The sequence below is a fragment of the Vanessa tameamea genome, chromosome 6 (assembly GCF_037043105.1).
Source record: "Vanessa tameamea isolate UH-Manoa-2023 chromosome 6, ilVanTame1 primary haplotype, whole genome shotgun sequence".
Lineage (NCBI taxonomy): Eukaryota > Metazoa > Arthropoda > Insecta > Lepidoptera > Nymphalidae > Vanessa > Vanessa tameamea.
The window spans coordinates 7306680-7328197 of NC_087314.1; the positions used below are offsets into that span (position 1 = coordinate 7306680).

Here is a 21518-nt window from a genome sequence, read left to right on the forward strand (position 1 = left end):
ACAAAAACACAATGACATTGAAACTATTACGTTTCCTGTGACAGAAATTGTGATTGTTGGAAGTTTGGGGAAGTTTGTTTTTTAAGTTTTTTAAAACAACAGTGTTACAATTTTTAATGGCTAGAAAACGATGATTTCTAACTTTGAAAACTGAGTGGTATAAATTACAGATTTTTATAAAAAGAACGAGTACCTATATATTTTAATGGTAACGTCTACAGATAAAAAATAAAGCTCTTAAATGTAAACGTTGCAGTAAAAACTGTTACTTATAATTTAACAATAACGACTTACCGTTTTTAAAGTTCTAAATTAGTTATTAGGAAAACCCGCACAACTCTTCATCTCGTTTCGCTAAGACTTTTGGTTAACAGAATAACAAAGAGTTTTATTATACGGTAGCTGATTGTTGAAGGAAAGGACAGTTCTATTCAAATAATCTTGTCACAGTCCTTTACCTTGGTTAAGGATTAAATTAGAATGGATTATTAACTAATTTATGATTCAGTAGAATGTTTATGAGGATTAAAGTCTTAAAATAGTATTTATGGGGATTTAATATTTCAAAGACGAATACTAGTCGGTTTGAACTGAATACTTAATTTTAAAAATGATGTTTTGTAGCGGCTATCTTTTAACTACTTAGCCGCTATAAAACATCATTATTATCTTTTAACTACTTAACAAATTAAATATTTCCATGCTAAATAATCAGTTAATCTGCTTTGGATATATTTTCAAACAACCGATTTAAATCAAAATATCTCAGCGAACATAACTAGAATGGTGTGGGCTACAAATATTTAGTTGGTAAAAAATGTAGCGCCCAAACTCGGAACGGGCAGGACGCGATCAGCGATTCGGGTGCAACGTCCTCGGCCTTGAGACTAGATGAACTTACGTAACCGGCCATCAAGCCTCCACCGAAATATTCCTTAAGTTTTTGCAACTCCCACCATAATTGATGCCTTGAATCGCTAGGTATATAGGAGCTACACGCTTAAGCATGTAAAAAACCAGCTTGGGATGTATTTGTATTCGTATATTTGTCGGTTTAATTAAGCCTGACAAACTATTTTTGTGAATTACATGTTTTTATTTTGATTTAAAATGTATATTTGTAGGATTTTTTAAATACAATATTCTTTAATTAAATCTTTACAATCTGATGAAGTTATGAATAATCATATATTTTCAATACTTAATATGGGAATAAATTTGAAATAAGATTACTGTTTTTGTATTTTATATTATTCTATTATGATTTATTTACATAAATGTTTTTGGAATTGATCTCTTGTTTTACTTGGAAGGCAGTAGTGGACATACTCTGAACAATTATAAATAATAAGAAATGATGATAATATAGCACATGGTACACAGAATTTATGATATAAACTTGAAGGTGATGTCATAACCAAAAGCGAGGCTTCACAAAAAGCGCCATTGTGTAAGTCGTGAGTCTAGTTGTGGCTGTGGACGTGCGTTGAACTCTTTTGAGTGCTACAGCTATTAGCCAATTATAAGACGCTGATGACGTTAATGTTGGCTATCAAAAATAATTGCTTTAAGCTATGTTTTTAAAAACGTGAAATTCCTTTTATTATATTTCAGGGGTAAGAAGTAGTACCGTAATTTAATATCTCTTTTTCTGTTCGATTATGCGTTATTAATTTATGGATCTGTATTATAGCCTATCTAGTGTTTTGAATGATAAATCCAATGAAACTATGTTTTTTTATCGTCAGTAAATAAAGTTTTATATTTACTAACTATGAAACTATGAAAGTAATAAATAAAAATAATGATTGCAAAATCCATACACCACACACCTAAAATCCCTTGTATTATAAATAGCATTACCATATTTTAGTATTGTAAGTTAAAACAAACAAAAAGTGGGACCAAAACAGTTTGAACCAATCTTGGCTATAGCAAGTCAATCTATAAATTGAATATCTACTATTTTTAGTAAATCATATTTTTATACGTAGTATTTTTAGACTTCAATCTTGTCACTGTATAAACACTTTTCAAGTTTCTTGTATTTTTGTGATAAGACGATATTACGAGGTCACTGTTGTGAACATTGCTGTGTGTTCGCAGATAATAACTATATCAAGCACCCGCATCGATGCGAGGTTTTTAATATTTGATATGTTGTACTTGACAAAAATTTTAACTTACAAAAAGTAATAATCGGCCTGTGAATGTTTAAATATTACCAACGTTGATACAAAGTAATGTTGAATTAATTGACATAATGAATTGAATTGAATATCAGCTTGTAGGTTGTTCTGCTGCAAGGTAAATAAATTATTTCACCAGCACCGGGTGTAGAGTGAACAGGAGGGCTCTTGAAGAGTACAATCAGAAATTCACCACGCTGTACGGGTTCATATTAAGGCACAATTTCATTCGAAATACGCGAGATTCATCATGAGATTTTTATTCGACTACGAGTTAATTCTTATTTTTATTTGTTGCTATATTAATTTCTAAAGTTTTCCAAAGTAGTTAAAAACATACCGAAAGCAGTCGTGAGTTCTAATGGTGTAAATAGACAAACAAATTTTTGTTAAATAATTGAATTATAAAAACAAATTATGCAACACAAATTACGTAACAAATATGAAAACTTACTAATTCTAGTTTGGGTTTGAACCCGGAACCTTCGGTTAAGATTTACGTGTTTCAGTCACTGAATCATCTTAGTTCCCAATTAAACTGTATATGTACTGATATTATTACACATAAGAATATAAATTACGTTATTCAACAAATAAAACAAATCTACGACAAAATGTTATAAAAGTCTGATAATATCAATTTTCAAATGAGTAGCATTGCTCAGTGGTAAACAAAAACATCAAGGGGATTTCTTTATTTATCAGATAAAAATCTGCCACACGTATGTCCTCTGTAGCTCCAGCTGTAATGAGCATCGAAATCTTGTCCTTAAAAAGGTAAGGATGCGTAAGCCAGTTGAACATTTATAAGCTTTTATTTACTTTGTTTTGTATACATAACTTTTTTTTGATGTACATAAGTTTTTTTTGTAAACAAAATTAAGTAAATAAGTATAAACAAGCACACAATTTGTAATAATAAGTACAATGAATTTGATTTATTAGTAATATTAACTCTTATAAGAATATTAAAGAAAATCACTGTTTTTTAGATGTTTTATTTGTCATAGTAATATGTTTACATTTAATACAAAGTCATGAAACAAAGAAAAATCACTAGACGTCTTTGTATAACCATACTGTAGTAGTTTATTACTAAACTAGCTGGTAATATTTACGAAGTATTCATCACAATTCGAAAAATAATACTGTATGTATTTAAAGGTAGTAAAAATATATGTATTAATATTTATGATTAAGCTCAAATTATTTGCGGGATTTTGAGAGACAACATAACAACATAATAAGTCATATAGTTGTATATTCGTATATAATATTCTGTTGTATAGTTCTAATCGCTTTCGAAGGCGCGCCCTTTCACGTTAAATTAACGTTTCATAATTAAAAATATTATGATATCATTTGTATTTTTTGCTGTCTTTACTTTTATATTTTACTTAAACATTTCACGCACACTTAAACATCTTCTAGGTACGAGCGTTACGCATACTACATCACGTCAATATTTTAACGTGGAGGGGCGCGCCGTCGTAAGTGAATTGATCTATTACTAAGATAAGAAGGTAGGGTTAGAATTAAAAACATTATGACCGAAAATAAAGTATTGGAAATTTTAACTTTAAAAAGAGGTTAGCCTTTTATTTGAAAATGTTAAAAGTTCAAAGTCGAAATTATATGATTAGAAGATGAAAATATATGCATATACGAATTCTCTAGCATCGAGCTCTAAACTTTTTCGTAAATATCATTCTTAAAATAACTTATTCTAATTGTCTTTTAATATTTAATATACAATAATTTTTAGCACATACTTGCGATTTTATAAGTAATACACATCAATTTATATATTGATTGTAAACTCTATCTAATGCACTCTAAGAATATTTTTAAACACAATATATTTCAGTTTAATGAAATATTAAACATCATTTTATTTAAATAATATATGGTTCGTATGTGTTCACCCTTAAAGTTCTAAGATTCTATTTCTAAGCTTGTTTCGCAATAAGCGTTGGCAATAGCTCCTCGAGTGTGCAGGCAGAGTTCGATCACCCGCAGATCAATACAAAAAACATGTTTGATTTGTGTATACTAGCAATCGCTAGTTGACATTCAAAGTTGCTCCTCTGTGGATAAAAAACGTAGTTAGGTTGGGCGGTTATCGTCTCGGTACCTGGGTCACTTATAGAATACATGTTGTTTAGTCATTTAATACTTATCGGTAAATAATTATTTCGTTTTAATTACATATTTTATATACTTTAATTTAATAGGCTCTTATAAGAACATTTTACTAGATTATATTAAATACTTTATAATTGTTATATGAGCATAGGTTCGGAATGTAAATTATATCTACAAAAACCGAAATCGTAGTAGTTATTCTATTCCATCAATTAAATTATATTGAAATAGATTATAATCATAATTTGTTCGGATAGTTTGGTGATTTTCTTCACCTACTGAACAACGTTAAAATTTCTCTAACTTTACTAAAGGATGAAACATTTAATGTTCCATTTTATAACTTGGAATCTAAAATAAATAAACAATTTACTAAAAAATAAGGATAAATTGTAAAAAATATACGGCCAGTATTACTACAGGCACAACTGACATGACATCTTAGTTCTCAAGTTGACGCATTTGAGACTTAAGGAATGTTTAATATTTCTTACAGCACCATTGGAGCGCACATCGAGGTTGGTGGTAACCACATGCCATCAGGTGGCCTATTGGCCTTTATATGATTTTTTTTTGATAATATAAATAAATATCATATCATAAAAAAAAATAAAAATTCGCAAACCCCTAATTTAATTGCTTATTGTTTTAATATTCCGTTACCATTTTCAATCGTAGGGTCTTTAAAAAACAATGAATGTTATTTTTTTAATCTTACCTTTTTGACGACGATGGTTTAAAAATGCATAGATACTTATAAAATTAGTATATACATTGAAATACTTCCCAGTAACATTTACGTTTAATGAGTTACTTACTACTCTTTACTTCCTTCTTGTGGATATTGTTTAAGAGATACAGTTGATGGATGTGGTTTTATTAAATTCTTCTAAATTTGTCGAATTTAAAGGTATACTGCTGGGTATAAGCCTAATAATTGGCGCCAATACGACCGATACAAGGCCGGTTGGCCTTTGGAATACCGTATTAGCCTTTTCAGGTCGTCCGTCTCGGTTCGTAAACGTTTTATGTCTTCTTTTCCGAGTCAAACTATCCGATCGAGGACCTTTTCCCATTGATTCTTATCACTCCTTTGAATGACTTGGCCTGCTTACCGCCAATTCAATGGGGTCAAGAAGTTAAAACTCTGTGGTAAGTCACGGTTAGCCAATATTTTTCTCAATAGTAATTTATTGAGTTTCAATATCAAATGTTACAAATTCAACTAACCGCAGACAGGTTTTAAAATATTTTATTTTTTGAACAAATTAATTATTGTCGACTCGGAATGGTATCAATAATGGTTATATTAATTAAATTTTACATTCGGAAATGTTTGCTTGAGCTTGTTCTAATGTTAATGTTCTCTTAATCGCACAAAATACGGCTCACTTTGCACTGCACTCATTAGACTCTTCTCATATCAGGGTAACTTCGTCAAGGGCGGAAGATGCTTTTGGATAGATACAAATATTTGTCTGTTTTGCCTTATTTTATATGAATACCGTAAAATAAAAAAATATATATTAAATCTTTTAAATCATTATTGACACTTGAATGACATTGATGACGGCAGACGGTGGGCGTATTTTCGAACAGAAGATAATCGGGCACCCGATTGAATGCGGAAACGCAGCTCGTATTCTTGTCAACATTCCGCGCAGTCATGATTTGTGCAATAATTGTCTTTTGAAAATTCGATCTTCATACATTTAATTTTATTTAATCAGAATACAAATACAATACAAATATTTTATTATGATACATGATACATACATTAAAGAGGCCATGCAAAGACAATATCTCATTTTATTACATACCCTTCTTCGGAAAAATATGATATTTACCATTAACATTTTAGGTTAAAATGTCCTTTACACTATATAGTTTGGATATATACGTTAGAAATATAAGGTAAGTAGAGGTACCAAATTGTTATTGTTGTCATCCGAATAACTTTTTATTGCAATTAAAATTCTACTTCAATAATAAGTATGTTGTAAACCAATTTCCTGTTTGATAGACCCGTGTCGTAGTTTTTTATTTGTACCAAATCATTATATTTTCCTTCACCGCTGAGACGAAATGAATTATAAACACAAATTAAGCACTAAAACTTCGGCTATGATGCTCACATCACCCATCACAGCCGAAAGTTATAATTTTCAATTTATCTCCAAAGCAGAAATGTTTATGTGAAAGATCATTGTTTACAATTTTGCATGTATCCAGAAAAATACTTTTATCATAATTTTTTTAATACGACTAGTTGTACTGTACACAAACGAATGCCTGTTTACACTGTCTGTTATAATCTTAGAGGTCAGATATAAGCAGCAAGTCATGTCTTACACAGTTACAATCCATAATGTTATCGTGCTTATACCATAACTCTCTGCTAGATACCTATCATTAAATATATTTGTTTGGATTAACTGGACTCGATGAAACCTTATCCACGATAAATTATCGATCAACGTTATCAAAAATTTATATGTTTTGTGAAAAGTAAAGGATAAACCGCATTTGTTTAGTTTTTTTATTTTACCCGAAGGAAGCACGGTTTTCATCTAGCAAGTTCTATTTTTGAAGATGAATAAATATTAGACATATGTTAGTAAAACAATCGTTTGCAATAAAAACAGTATGTAATGTTAATCAGCTTACATTTTATATTTACTATGAACCTACAATTTGAAACTAACATGAAAATATGAAACAAAACAGTTTTTATATGTTTCAAGCCCTAATAATGATAATAATCGACGACTAGTATATAATTAGGCACTTCTTTACCCCACAATTGTGTTGTTATTCAACATACCAATGAAGCATCGAGTTCAATAAGTTACCTAAATTGTGGTAAAAGCCGTAACCAAAATATATTGTTTACCTTAAAAGAAATATGATGTAAACAAGATGTTATGTTTCTTGAGCCTGTTAGTGTGTTAGTTACATTGGCTTACTCACCCTTCAACCCGAAAACAGCAGTACTAAGTATTGCTGTTTAACGTGAATATGTGACGAGTGAGAACTTAACACAATAATGTAATATAGCACTTAAATAGCAATTTAAGTGTTATATGAACGCGTTTCGAAGGATATCCATATTTAATACAAAAAGTAAAACAATTGTGTTACTTTTAAAAATGACAAAAATATGTATAATATATATAAAATCGACTTAAAAAAAACAGTGGTACTCATAGCAAGGCAAGGTAATTTTTTTTTTTGCTATCGATGATTAATTATTGTTAATATATATCATGTACTTGAAATGATGTATATGAAAATTAATTTTTTTCAATGTTTGTTTATGCGCGGTTTGTTTTTACTTTTATTATTTTTATAAAAATGTAGGATAGATTATTTTTATAGAAATGTAGGATATAAAAATAATTTTGTAAAAAGGTATATTGTTCAATCCGTGCAAAATTATTTAAGTATTTTATTTTTATAATTCGTACATTTATTATGATTTATTAATTATATTAAATTTATATTATTGTTATAACATCATTTATAACAATAATATAAATGATTAAATCAATATTCCTACATTAAATAATTTCGGATTTTGATTAAACTAATGCCAAATGTGAATACATATTAAATAAAAAATTATATTATTTGACTGAAGAGATATATTAAATACTAACTAAATAAAAATACTAACTAAATAAAAACTACAAGGTACTTATATATTTATAAAATGTTTTTATGTGATATAATTAGATTGTTGTTGGTTCGTAGGTTGCTGTAGAAGTTTGTCTTGTATAAAAAAACCCATGAGAATGCATTGACCCGATTTTAGAAAAAAATGACATATATGAATCAAATTTTTTTAGGGAATGATATATTATTGATTTACAATATAACTAATAACGTTATATTTGCGTAAAACTAATTACGAGAAACTGCTAGGGTGTTGCCTAGTTTTCTATGCGATGCTAGAGCGCACGGCGGCGCCGAGTGCGTCGAGTCAAGGTAAGTGTGCCGACGGCCGGGTGTGACCTAGTGTAGCTCCCCCACCCTACTGCTGCGTTCTGCACTCGCAAAAGTTCAACGAACCTCCAGCAGAATTCTTAAAGGCATACGCGACTGTTACATTACCGGAAAGCTGCTGCAATCATCTACATACGCAGTGACCAATGCGGTGACGTTGGCGGAAGATTCAATAATTTTGTTTCATTGTCATCCCTCTCGTATGATTCTCAATATTATAAAACTATATTATAAAACTTCTAAATCTACTTATAATTATGATATTTTGTTGTTATTTCTAAAATAATTTTAGAATGATAGACTTAAAAATAAAGCATTTGATTTGATATATATTTTCTACAAATTAGTACGTAGCTTGATAGAAATTTATACATTAAACCAGTGATAACATATAATACCGTTTGATGCAGTTGCGATTCTAGGATTTGTCGATGACTCGTATGGTAAACAGTATGAGTAAGATGGGGAAATGGGATTTTTACTCCGACGAAGAAATAATATTAATTTGTTTATTATGTCACAGAGCAACCGAAGTTTCGTGAATCATGGTCGGTCGCCACCTTCTTTCGCTTGCGCATACGTATTTGGTTACACCGTTATTACTTTCTACGAAGACCAGTTGAGTTTTTATATTAGCATATTTTACTAATTTTTTTTTATTACGAAAATTTAATTTACTTTTAAGATTACATGACTTTTTGTTCAAGAAGCTAACCTAGTGGATGCACTTTTGCCAAGAAAACATATTCATTATAATTAAAAAATATATTATAATTGCATCGTTTGTCTGGTTGCGAGCTTCTAAGGGTCCAAACTTCGAGATCCCGGTCTTAAATGCTTGTTCGTGATATTTCTAGCGATAAAGTTATAGAGGTTTTCTAACCCTTCGAATTATGAGAGTGACAGAATAAATATTTCACCTTTGCTTGTGTACAATCATGTATAATACCTCCTACGCAATTGCGTGAGATTGTCTAAGCTTAGCATTATTATTATTTTAAAAATGTACAATTTTCATGCCTTATGTAGTCTAACGTTGATTGTTTAGTTCGGTATAATTGTAACTAATTCTAGTTTTAATCAACATGCCATATTAACAACAACATTCAATAATATTATTTTACATATTTATTTGTTGTACTCTCTTCATTACTAAATATCATTGGACTTGTTGTATATTTCAAAAATAACTGTTAATATTACGAATTTTTTTATTCACATTTTTTATTATTTTATACGAATCTATTTTACTATTTAAAAATATAGTAGTTTAGTTGTGTGCATAACCAGTTTTAAAAAAATATGATGGATAGTTTCCATTAGAACTCACGTTTGTGACTAAACGTGAGTTCCAAAAACGGAAAATGAAAGGCTCTACGGATATCAGGTTAACGACCTTTAGCAAGATGCGAAAAATTCGCTGTAAACGTTATCAACGATTACTTAATAGTTAAAGTTTCCAAAATCGAGTTTATTCAGCTTGTTTATATAATGATTTTTTTAACACTGAATATTAATCGTCCTTTTATCGAGGTACCGTTAAATAATTTTTATTTATGTAGAAAGTTACAATGACAAATGAACATGTTTGTTGTGATATGCTTATTTTATAATAATTCGCACTGACTTTGGAATGAAAAAAGGGACTTTTTATACAGTTTTTATCTTTTTTACACTGGAAATTTACATCAAGGTTAATATTTTTATTTGTCCTCATATTTTGAAATGGTCTCAAATTCAAATTGCATTCGAATTATACTCATTATTCGTTGGAGAAAATAGTTTAGGCCCCGATTTTTGTAGCTACAAGCATGCTTCACATCGTCTTTAGTTTTTTCTTACATATCTTGCTTCTGTCAATCTTCTAGAAGTGTTAATATTATATCAGTGGATAGTGTGACGATCAGCGAGAGCGGCGTTCGGCGTAACGGCGCAATCGGGGCCGTTGAACGCGGGTGGCCTTATTGCCGCGAACTATCGCAAGCGAGAAACGCGTTGTACTTTCATTGTCATCTCGAGATGTATTGACACCCATGTGCCACGCCGTCATTAGTACTCAAAAGTAGCTTTGCATTCGTGTAAGTATTATCATATTAATGAACAAACTGTCGGTTGCGAAGAAGATAAAAGACAAATGTGACAAATGGAAGCATCATGAAATGTTTTTTTACGTATTTTTTACCTCGTTCGTGAATAATAATGTGTCACAATTGGGTCGTAACAGAATGTCGTATTGCAAAAATAAGGACAAATTCCTTTCGTAGTATATATATATATATTTCGAATACTTATTTTGTTACATTCTACGTGTAAAATATTAGAAATAAAAATTATTAAATATTAAATATATTTTAAATTTAAAAATTAAAGTTTAAGTTTACCAATTATTAAATCAACGTTTACCCTCGTAGATACACACTAAAATATGATTAATAAATACAATAACTTATTATAAACAAACTACCAGATGTTACGCTTGTTAAATTAGAATTCTTCAAATTAACATAAATTTGGGAGTGAGCTACGCAACTACAATAATGCAATGCTACGGCAGCTACGCAGTCATTGACCTCGCGCTGTGTCAAGTGCACTACTACGCGCTTACATTACTTTTGATTTAGTCAGTAATTCAATAATATTAATGTTAAAAATCCACAAGGTATTATTATATATTGGAGTAAATAATAAAACTTTACTTGCTGTTGTTGAATAATAAATTTATTTTTACTGACTAATTTTATCACTAACACCTTCAATGAAATCCAAAAAAGTTTTATAATGTAATTATTTGTTAATAAGTATTCAAAAACCCTTTCCATGATCCATTCTAAAAAACCAATACGACGTTATAATACGATTAAAGTTGTTCAAAAATTATCTTATTTTTACTTGTAACAAATGTAACGCACGTATAGATATTAGATAGTAAATACAAACTAAGTACTATATTTTGTACAAATTCTAACTTCAAGTTTGTAAGTGAAAACCACACCGTCGTGCGGACTTCATTCCACTTTTCCGCGGCATCAGTAATATAATGCGTCCAATGTTGATGGAGCTGCACATTTGCTACATTGAACTCTAAGTAAACGACATTATGTTATACCGGGAGGGTGTAGGAGTTCTAATAAGATTGGTTGTTGTGTTCGCAGATGCGAGTGACGACGCGGCGCCGATGCATTTTCGCCAGTGCAGTGTGCAGTAGGTAAGTGTGTCAATGCACTCTAATCCCCCCTCCGTCTTTGCAATCACTTATGACAAGTTCAACCTGTCTAGTTTCTGGAAATAGTATGTGGGACAAGCCTGTCATGTCTAGTTGAGTGATACGTCATAAACGTCACTATTTTCACAATTTATTTATTTAAAAATTAATTGATTTGTCAAAACATATTTAACATCTTTTCATTTTGCGTACAAAACACTTTTGTTATAGAATAGATAAAAACAGCAATGTATTGCAGAATTGCCGGATGATTATCTTCCTCATTTAAATCAATTGACCAAATACATAATTTTGTATTTAAATTACAGTTTGTCTTATAAATTATTAACAGGATTAGGTAATATCTGCCTATGTCAGTCTACTCTGTTTGTGATTGTGACTAAATAGGACAAATAGTGAATACAGTTTGAGACATAAAACACTAAACTGTTTTACAGTATCTATGCATGTATATTTTATACTGATCAAAATATGTACATATGTATTTTATCAAAGTTGTAAATTTATTTATTTAGTATTCATATATATTAATGTATTGTAAAAAATATATTTGAATAAAGGCAATTTTTTTTATCCTTGATTCTGACATGTATAAGATTGTTTCATATTCTATATAAGTTTATGGAATATAATTATAAATTACACACGATGTAGACAGTATATTATGACAACGTCGGCAGACGAGTTCGATACCCTGTCTCGTTTTCATTAGCGTGCACTACGGAGCGTGATTACGGCGGAAAAACTTTCTTACATTGCATTCATTATGATCGAAAAAAGTTGAAAACTTCTTACTTATTTTTGGGAAGTAGATTATATGATATCAACAGGCAAGATTCTGACAGTTGCTTAATTGTATTTGCAACAGATATCACGATATGTGTTTCATATTTGTATATGTTCACGTATATATTATTATGTACTATTAAAAAGGTAGATATGTGTTTCTTCGTTTCCGTATAGGGGTGTTACATGCTAATGCTCAAAGGGCTGCTAGACGAGATAACTTAGACATAGTGCGGCGTCAGAACAGGTGGGCGAGCAAGCGCATCGTCGAGTTTCCTATTCGTATCTAGGCGAGTGACAGTAGTGGCTTGCGAAAGTGCACATAATTGGATCGGTGCTTTAGAAAGGGGGTTATGAGTTTGTAAGTGCAACGAACCCGCGTGCATTTCCTCGGGAAGATGCAGTTCAGTCGGCAATGGAAAGCGTCGATTCCAGGAATCGGCGATACATCGACAACTACCCGTCACGGCTCTCTCGCCACGCACTCGATATGGCGAAAAGTGAAAATAAATTAACACACTAGATAACTTATCTGCTAAGCATACTAGTCAATCACAGTACTTTGGAAAAAATGAAATGAGTTATAACATCATTGAGATTTCTACAAAATAATGTATGTTAAAATAACTTTTAAACTAGAAGTAAGAATAAATATAAAAACAGTAATATAAAAATAAACAGATCAAAATGTAACTAAAACAAATGTTCTAGTTATAGACATCCGTTGTTAAATATTCAAAAAGACGATTAAAATATGACATTTATTTTTAATATAACTTTTGTATTATATTATCTAAAATAGGTCAAGTAATATTTTTCACAAATCTATATGTTTAAAATTCAAAAATGTAGCGTTTCGGATTCATTACAGTTTGGGAATCACCTGGCGAAATAGAAGAAGTTAATACGAATGAATAAAAAATAAACTATACTATACATAAATGAAACAACTGTTAACTAATCGATATAACGGGGCCAAAGGGTTACACGGCCATATGCTGCATAGTCAAAATACCGGATATGGGTTAAGTAATCACAGACCTTTTTCTGCTTTTTCTGCATCCTTTATATTAACCCCTTTCATTAAAAAGTCCCGTAACAGAATACTTTGTTGCATAAAAAGTCGACATTTGCAAGATTTAGCGTTATGTTAATTGAATGTCTCACAATCGATGCCACTGCTGAAGTTTTCGATCCTCATTTTAACTTTTTGCTAGACGTTGCATGTTATACGCAGCTGTTTATTAGTAATTGAACTATTATTTAAATTTGAAACTCATGGTTACTGTTATTAAATTAAGTTTTAAAAATAGAAAATAAAATTGTAATAACAATTACATTTAAAGTAAAATGTTTTTATTTTTTTATTTTCTCATAACCGCAGAGGCTACCTTATTCATGTTGTAAACTTAACGTACAAAACTACCTCTTATATTATTCTAAACCTCAAATTCGTCACAGTCTCAGGATTTATGATCTATCGTATATCATTCCTGCTTTTGTTTTGGGCGACGCTCTTATTCTGAGAAAGGGTATTATGTACTATTGGTCCCGGTTTACACTAGAAACTGTTACTTTGTAACGGAGTTTGCATGACAGCAAAAGTTTATTATTGTTAAAATCGTGACGTCACAAAGCAACATACAATACTGCTTTCCGTTATTTATACAAAGGAATAGTAAACAAAGGACCCTTAGTTTGACCACAAAGTAGCTGCTCACTGCACATAATATCTTCTAACGGGTCTTAAATAAATCACGAGACAAAAATCGTGGTTCATACTTTAATTTTTGATAATAATTTAATAAGTATTTGAATAAACAATTCATAACATACTGGAGACATATATCTCCAGTTTACTCGTGTTATGTGTATATTTTACTTAATCATATTTGTATACAAGTTTGAAACACTTACATTAAAAATGAGGGGCACCAGTTATAATTTTATATATACATATATATTTTAATCAAATATAAAAAATAAATACTCTTCAAAGAAGTTTGAATGTGGAAAAGTAACAATTCATTAGAATAAAATATAACAAAAATGGTATTGTAGAGCTTAAAATACTGTTACAAAAATGTGTATCTAGAAAATGTTTGGGCATTATTAAAAGTGAACGCATGCCTCGGCAACATAAAAAAAGTAAAAAGAAAGGACGAGTCCCGTTACTATTCCGGTATCCTGCTGCGTAACGATGTATTTAATAGACGAACGGGAGAGATTTAGACGACCCTAACTTCTTGTGTGAAGAATTTTAAAAGGCTTTCATAGCTGTGTATAATATATTCACTACTTGCTGTTTCCTATGACGTTGTCCGTGTAAATGACATGGTTAGTCAGACTCTTAGCCTAGTTAATAAAAGCTTAGGTACATTTTTGGATTGGTTGTTTCTTAGAATTATAATATGTATAAGTTAAATACTCCACACTCTTCACAGTATTCACAAATCAATTTTTTGATATTTACTTTGAAGCTTGTGAATGTCACATACGAGGTTATTTTGATGTTTCGATATTAGGGTATATATTTCGTAACAGTAACACAATCACGAATACAAATACATACATACTATCAGTGTTAACTTATTTATTTAACTTGAAATTATAATGTTTTATTGTGTTCTTCAAATATGTATGTATGTATGTAATTTTAGCATTAAGTAAACAATTTAATGAGGTTTCTTCCATAATAATATATGTATTTATAAGTTTTACAAATAAGTAGTATTGAAGTACATACCTCAATTACAATGTACAACGGCTTTGCAGTGTGTAATGAAGGCACATCATTTCATCTTAGCTGGGTCGAAGCTGTTCCCAATTAAAACACCTAATATTATAACAATAAACATTAACCAAAACGTAAGCGAAGTCAAATCCGTAACATCAAGCACAGCAAAATATCTTAGCAATGTATATAATAGCAATGGTAGTTAAAAATTGAAAACAGTTATCACACAAAAACACCGAAGCGAACTCAGTTGTGATTTGTGGTGCGTCGTAAATGACGGATAACATTTCGCTACGTTTCATTATTTCAAAGAGATAATAATATGAAGTGATAAAAAATTTGAAAATATAATTAATATAGTTATTATAATTGATATTTCTATTACAATACATATATTTCATACGTCGCTTCGATTGATAAATTTTCATTTTTTTTCTTTTTATTTTAATTAATCGTTTCGCATGTTCATGAACAGTTTTATGTTTTAATAGTTGCTTGTCTAGGTACGTTCCATACGTTTGACCAAAATTGCCAATGATTCAATAAACCTGAAACAAATAATACTATCATAATTTACGTATTTTTCATTCTGAAGTCACACATAAAAAGAAAATGTAGAGTGATTTATAAATGCATTTTTACTAATGTAATAGCTAAGTCAAAATCTAAGATAAATTTCAACGCTGAATTAGTCGTGCTAAGCTAACAAACAGATAGATAGATATAATTTTGCAATTATAATATAGTATATAGATTGATTTATAGACGTTTATTTTTGTGTCAAATATCTTATTTAAACAAATATAAGTAGTTTTACCATAAAAAAGTAAAATTCCATAGCAGATTCATTTTCTTCTTATATTTTTAATGTTCGTTTTAAAAGTCAAATGTTTATCGGATGTTTGAATGGCAATGACCGCATTATGAAAGATACGCAACCGTTTCCTGGGTGAACAGGCTGACGGCACAAGTATGAACTGAGCGCGAACGGCTATATGAATAAGAAAGAATAAATACATTTATAAGATAAATACTATAAATACTTTAACATTCGATCTGATTCATATTAAGGAATAATTTTGTTAATTTTTTGTTAATCGTTATTGAATATTTTTTTTCTTATGATTGTTGTATGACTGATGCGTTGTGATTTTAGTAGTCTATGAGTCCAGTCTAGTGACAAGTCTTTGGTGTTGATTTTCATTAATGTTTTTTTTAATCAACAATTGCATTGATAATAAATTATTTTACATTATGTTGCAGTTATTAACACCCGTCTCTGGAATGATAATTACAGTTATTGAAATAATATTCCAAATTTAAAAATATATTGATTGACAAACATCAAACAGTGAATAAAAGTAGAACAGATTTTATCATATAAATGTGTTTGTGTGTACATGTGTATGTGTTTGTTTTTCTATACTTATTTGTAAATTATTAATTAACATGCTTTTCAGTATTTTTATAACTTACATTGCATTGTCTTTATATTGTTATTAAGCACGAGCAAATGTAGCTGTATGTAGAATATAACGAAAATTTTATCATTATGATATATTGTCATGAAAATTTAAAATATGTAGAACACCACATCATTCCTCTTTCCTTTAATTTAAGGTCGACGCATTCTGTAAGCCGCAGCAATATTAATTGACAGAATTTTATGCCTGGCTTCTTGGGAGTACTTTTCTTGGTGAGCCCGTTTTCCGCCTTTCTTGATTGATTTGGTGATTGATAAAAATCTTTTTAGTTTGAGATGGGATGACTCTAATCTACTTTGGTGAAACAATGCGGGCAAAACATAATATTTTATTACTCTTGTTTGTTCTTATAAATTTATGACTGGTTCCTTCAAAATTTCTCAACGCAAATATTGACGAATCGACCAAATATAAAGTTTGATTAAATCAAAATTTATTTCCGAAACACTGATTTGTAAGTAGTTAATACATTCAAGCAATTTAGGTTTCCGAAAAGAACATTCATATTTTATAGTGTGTAAATAATTTTCAAATGAATTGGCAGTTGAAAGCATTCAATTGAATCAAGCTGAGCAAGTAGTGAATTATATGTAATACGTTTAAGTTACATTTTTATTAAACAAAATAAGTCAGAAGAACTAAAATATTATATAATATCTCGGGCTTTTGATCATACTTACTCACTAGACTTATAAAGAGGAACATTGTATTATAAATGTTACCTCTGTTATATCTGTTGCTGTTTAAGGTAGAAGGAATTAGAATGAGATTATACTTACCCAGAGGGAAGCATGAAGTACTTACCTACTAAATGTAAGTAGATCAATATTTCTGCAATCCTACAAAAAAATTGAGCAGAATATGGTGAATTTGGCGTGAATTATCATTTTTAAGGTTTAAATTGTAAACTTCTATAATAAATTAAAGCTACTTGATTTTAAAACTACTGAATGAATAAATTTCCTTTATTACGAAAATAATATTATAAGCTTGTTTTCTCAAGTCTATTCCCTTAAAGGTTATATGTTATATCTATAAATAATTGAAATTGTTATTAATTGTTTATAATTTGCCGTTAAAAGGTTAAATTCCTTGATTCAGCTAGTAACAGCAGCAAGGCGAATTTTATTTTATTGATTTCAGTATTTATGTTAATTCTCCCTCGATTTATATTTAAAAAAAATATTCTAATTATGCTACGTTTGTATGCGTTTTTATATTTATTTCGCTTTGATCTACTTTACGTCTTGCTTTTTATGCCGGAAATAATAATTGCAAAGAATGCAATCAGATAACTGTGCGTTGATAATTATCAGAAGGATATTGTTTTCCGACGTCGCGTCGTTGAGCTCTGTATCATAATCACTCATTAAGAATATTTTAATTTATATAATGAACGCCGACGGACAATTGGGCTATTTAAAAATTTATCATTAGCCGCGTGTAACATTGAAGTAATATACTTCTTATATAACTATTTCTTACATTGTAATGTTACGTCCCTGGTACGTGTTCTGTTCCTCCAAAGATCTATTCGATTTAAAAACCACTTGGCAATTTTTGTTAATTAATTAAATTAAGCTTATATAATAAATCATTATTATATAAATATTGTTTTGAACTGAAAATTATTATTTTACATACATTACACATTTAAAATTAATAAAGATAAAATAAAACTAGAAACTGCATAATTGCAAACCTTTTCCCTAAGATGCCGCTCTTACCCAGTTATGGAGCATTTAGATGAATTCTTTTATTGCATCGTTCATCTAGTGTTTATTGTTCATAGCAAAGTCGTATGCCCAGAGGTCCTTGGTTTAAATCCCGGGTTGGGCTAATATAAAGTTATTCGTTTTTTTGGTCGATAAATTCTCTAGTCCCAGCCCTGGAGCCCGGATCGTGGAAGAAGGCACTATTGACACTGCTGTTGTTTCTGCACCTAAACTATTTTCAGTCGTTTTGGATCACACGTCTCATAGTATTGTGAGACTATATTTGTATTTGCGCAAAAACTTGTATATGAAGTGCGGATGACTCTCATTCCGTGACAGCCGTCTTGACCGAAATTACATTGGTGAACACCATCACTATATTTTTTATTTCACTTTACTGCAATTCAAACAGACGAAAGTCATATCTTTAATTAACTTGATAGACTTTTAAATAATGTTTGATGCTAGTAGCATTTTACCTCAATGAAACAGTAGTCAAAATCGCTTTTTTTCTCATATCTAACGATATTCTTTATCATATCTAACGATAAGGCAAACATTTAATATATAAAAAAAACTACATAACAGTAATAATAAAAAAAAGTAATTTGATTACGCAAAATATATATATTTTCGTCACAGTATCGTGAGGAAAAGTCATTGTCATGGTATAAATCAATTGTTTTACTAGAAAAGTGGCGCATACTAGTTCACCTGGAAGTCGTTCGCGATGAGCGGCGCTACTAGTAACACAAGCGCATTGCTAGTAGGAAAGTTGCTTATGACGTCGGAAAGTGTCACGTTGAACCATGGTGAACCGCGACCGGAGTCTTCGGCGGTGCTTGGCCTACTCACAAATTGTCATTCTATCAATCCGTCACCATGACTTTATCTTCGCCATCTGATGGTCACACTTCGTCTTAAAAAATGTGCTGCGCCTTACCGTTGTTCGTTTAAGTCAATCATTTTCGAGATAATAATGATGAATCGACTTCTTCGTTTGTGTAGGTGTTTTTAATTTACAAATTGAACATTGTAATAAATATTTTGGGTATCGTTCATAATGATCAATTTGCACGACGTTTTACATTCAAATTATCAGTAATGTGCAGTCAACTTTACTTTTTGAGGACTTCAACTTGGCATATTTTCAATTTATTAACATTCTGGTTAATATTTTTACTAATGTTTTTATTTAATATTTTTATTTGTCTCTAATGATTTTAGTCAATTGAACAACTACTTGTGTGTTTTTATTTTAAAGGATTTTTATGAATATGTCAAAAGAAAGTTTGAAAGGTAAACCATGATGAATATTAGTATAAAATTAACCCATAGTTATGGTAACTAGTTTTTAGTATATAATCGTGTTATAATAAAATGAGACAGCGTGACGAGTCAACAATCTGGCGTCGCGGTTTGTAACGCTCGCTGGCAAAATAGAGGTCAATGACAAGGCCTAGCTTACATCAACATTATTCCAATTTAATCAATAACACTTTTTTCTTAAACATATAAAGCGCTTATAAAGTTAGGCGATTTCCGGGATGTGTATAAATAATACCCATTACAATTGTAAAGAAAACATCTGACTCGAATTAAAAAATTATATAAAACGAGTTCGGTTTCGTGTTTTTGCACTCATACATCCGGCGTTTGCGCGATACTCGAGCAGTCAAAGCATTTATGACGTTCATATCTGAAAAGATTTTTTAATCGGTTATACTTTTTTTATATAGGTTTGGATATAAATGAAAATAGATCAAAACAGGGCACTTGATATCTGCAAAGGATCACATTCTGAAGAGTGCTTTAAATTGTATTTTTAATAGCTACCTTTTTTGCTCCTATTCGTGAAGTGTGAATTATCATGAACTTGCGGAAAGGGGGTCGGGTGGTGGGGAAGAGGTGCGCGGTAACCAACGAAACGAAAATTTGTGAGGTCAACGAACGTGAGTGGCCGCGCAACCAAACGTCAGGTTGATTCACTTTTCATCTACGCTCACTTTGCAATGAGCATTATATGTGCCCATATTACATATCTAATATAGAGGAAACTGATGAAAATTGATAATATAATCAATGCAGCGAAATTTTAAAGTGGAGTTACGAGACATCACTCTTTATTATCGACGACATAACATTTTGATGTTGCATAAGTTCATCTACTATAGACAACAAGTTGTCTTTTTTTCCTTTCCAAAACTATGTCTAAAAAAACAAATTTGAGGGACAAGATATTTGTTATTTTTAAGTGTTAAAATTTTAATAAGAAATAGAGATGATAATTGAAGTTACGATCAAATGATAACATTAACAGAATATTGTTTTCTCTTATTTTTTTTATACTTCTAACACAATTATATGAACGTAAAAATTGTTTGATTTTATAATAAAATGCTAATAATCCTAATGATAATAACTTATTTACTATAAATTTCTATTGTGTTATTTCTAGTAATAAAGTAAGAATAATACCGACTTTATAATTATATTATATTTTTATTAGTTATTTTTTATTTATTTACGAAAACAATGCGTATGTCGTGTCACCTGTTTAAATATTCGACGTGGAGCAAACAGAATATTTTGTAACGTGAGGTGTAACGCCAAAAGCTTGAGTTTTTACTTTTATCGAGTAAATCGAACCTTTCACAGGAAATGATTATAGTTTTTAATGTGTACGCAATAAAACTTAAATTTGAATGTGATTTTGTTACAATTTTCGTAAAATCTATACACAGTATACATACAGAATGTCAGAGAAGGGCAACGACCTCATGTTTGGCGGGAATTTTGCTGCCATCTGAAAACTTGGTCTGAACTGCGAGAGCAATGTGATTGTAAAGTTTTTTCGGTTACATAGATCTTTATACGCTTGCGAGCAACTATAGATGATGATCATAGATACCATTCGACAATATTTTGTTTTTTATGTAATGGAACATCCGTAATTGATAACGTTTTTAAGTACTGATTGTCAACATTATTTTCCCCTAATATTTATAATCTATGTAGGTCAAAGTGATTTATCAAATACTATACTATTATTTTATAAGCTTTACCAATAGAACAATATTTTTTTCTCATTATTTGAAATAATCAAATTACGGCTTAGGTTAATGCTTCGTATTAAAAATAATATATCAGTATTTTTATGACGACATTAATAAATCGGTATGATTGTAGCCAAACCAAATTGCGTACCAACCAATCTTTAAGTTTATTTTAACA

General features: G+C 30.1%; 1 protein-coding gene and 1 long non-coding RNA gene across 2 annotated transcripts in view; one reads left to right on the forward strand and one right to left on the reverse strand.

The window, feature by feature from the left end:
• LOC113393579 (programmed cell death protein 2) overlaps positions 1–21518 on the reverse strand; it is a 324102-nt gene that overhangs the window by 35381 nt on the left and 267203 nt on the right. The window lies entirely within an intron of this gene.
• Positions 1–21518, forward strand: part of LOC113393596 (uncharacterized) — a 54111-nt gene that overhangs the window by 15386 nt on the left and 17207 nt on the right. The window contains exon 2 of the long non-coding RNA XR_003368502.2: positions 11492–11544. This is a non-coding gene — a long non-coding RNA (uncharacterized LOC113393596). The remainder of the gene's footprint in view (positions 1–11491; positions 11545–21518) is intronic.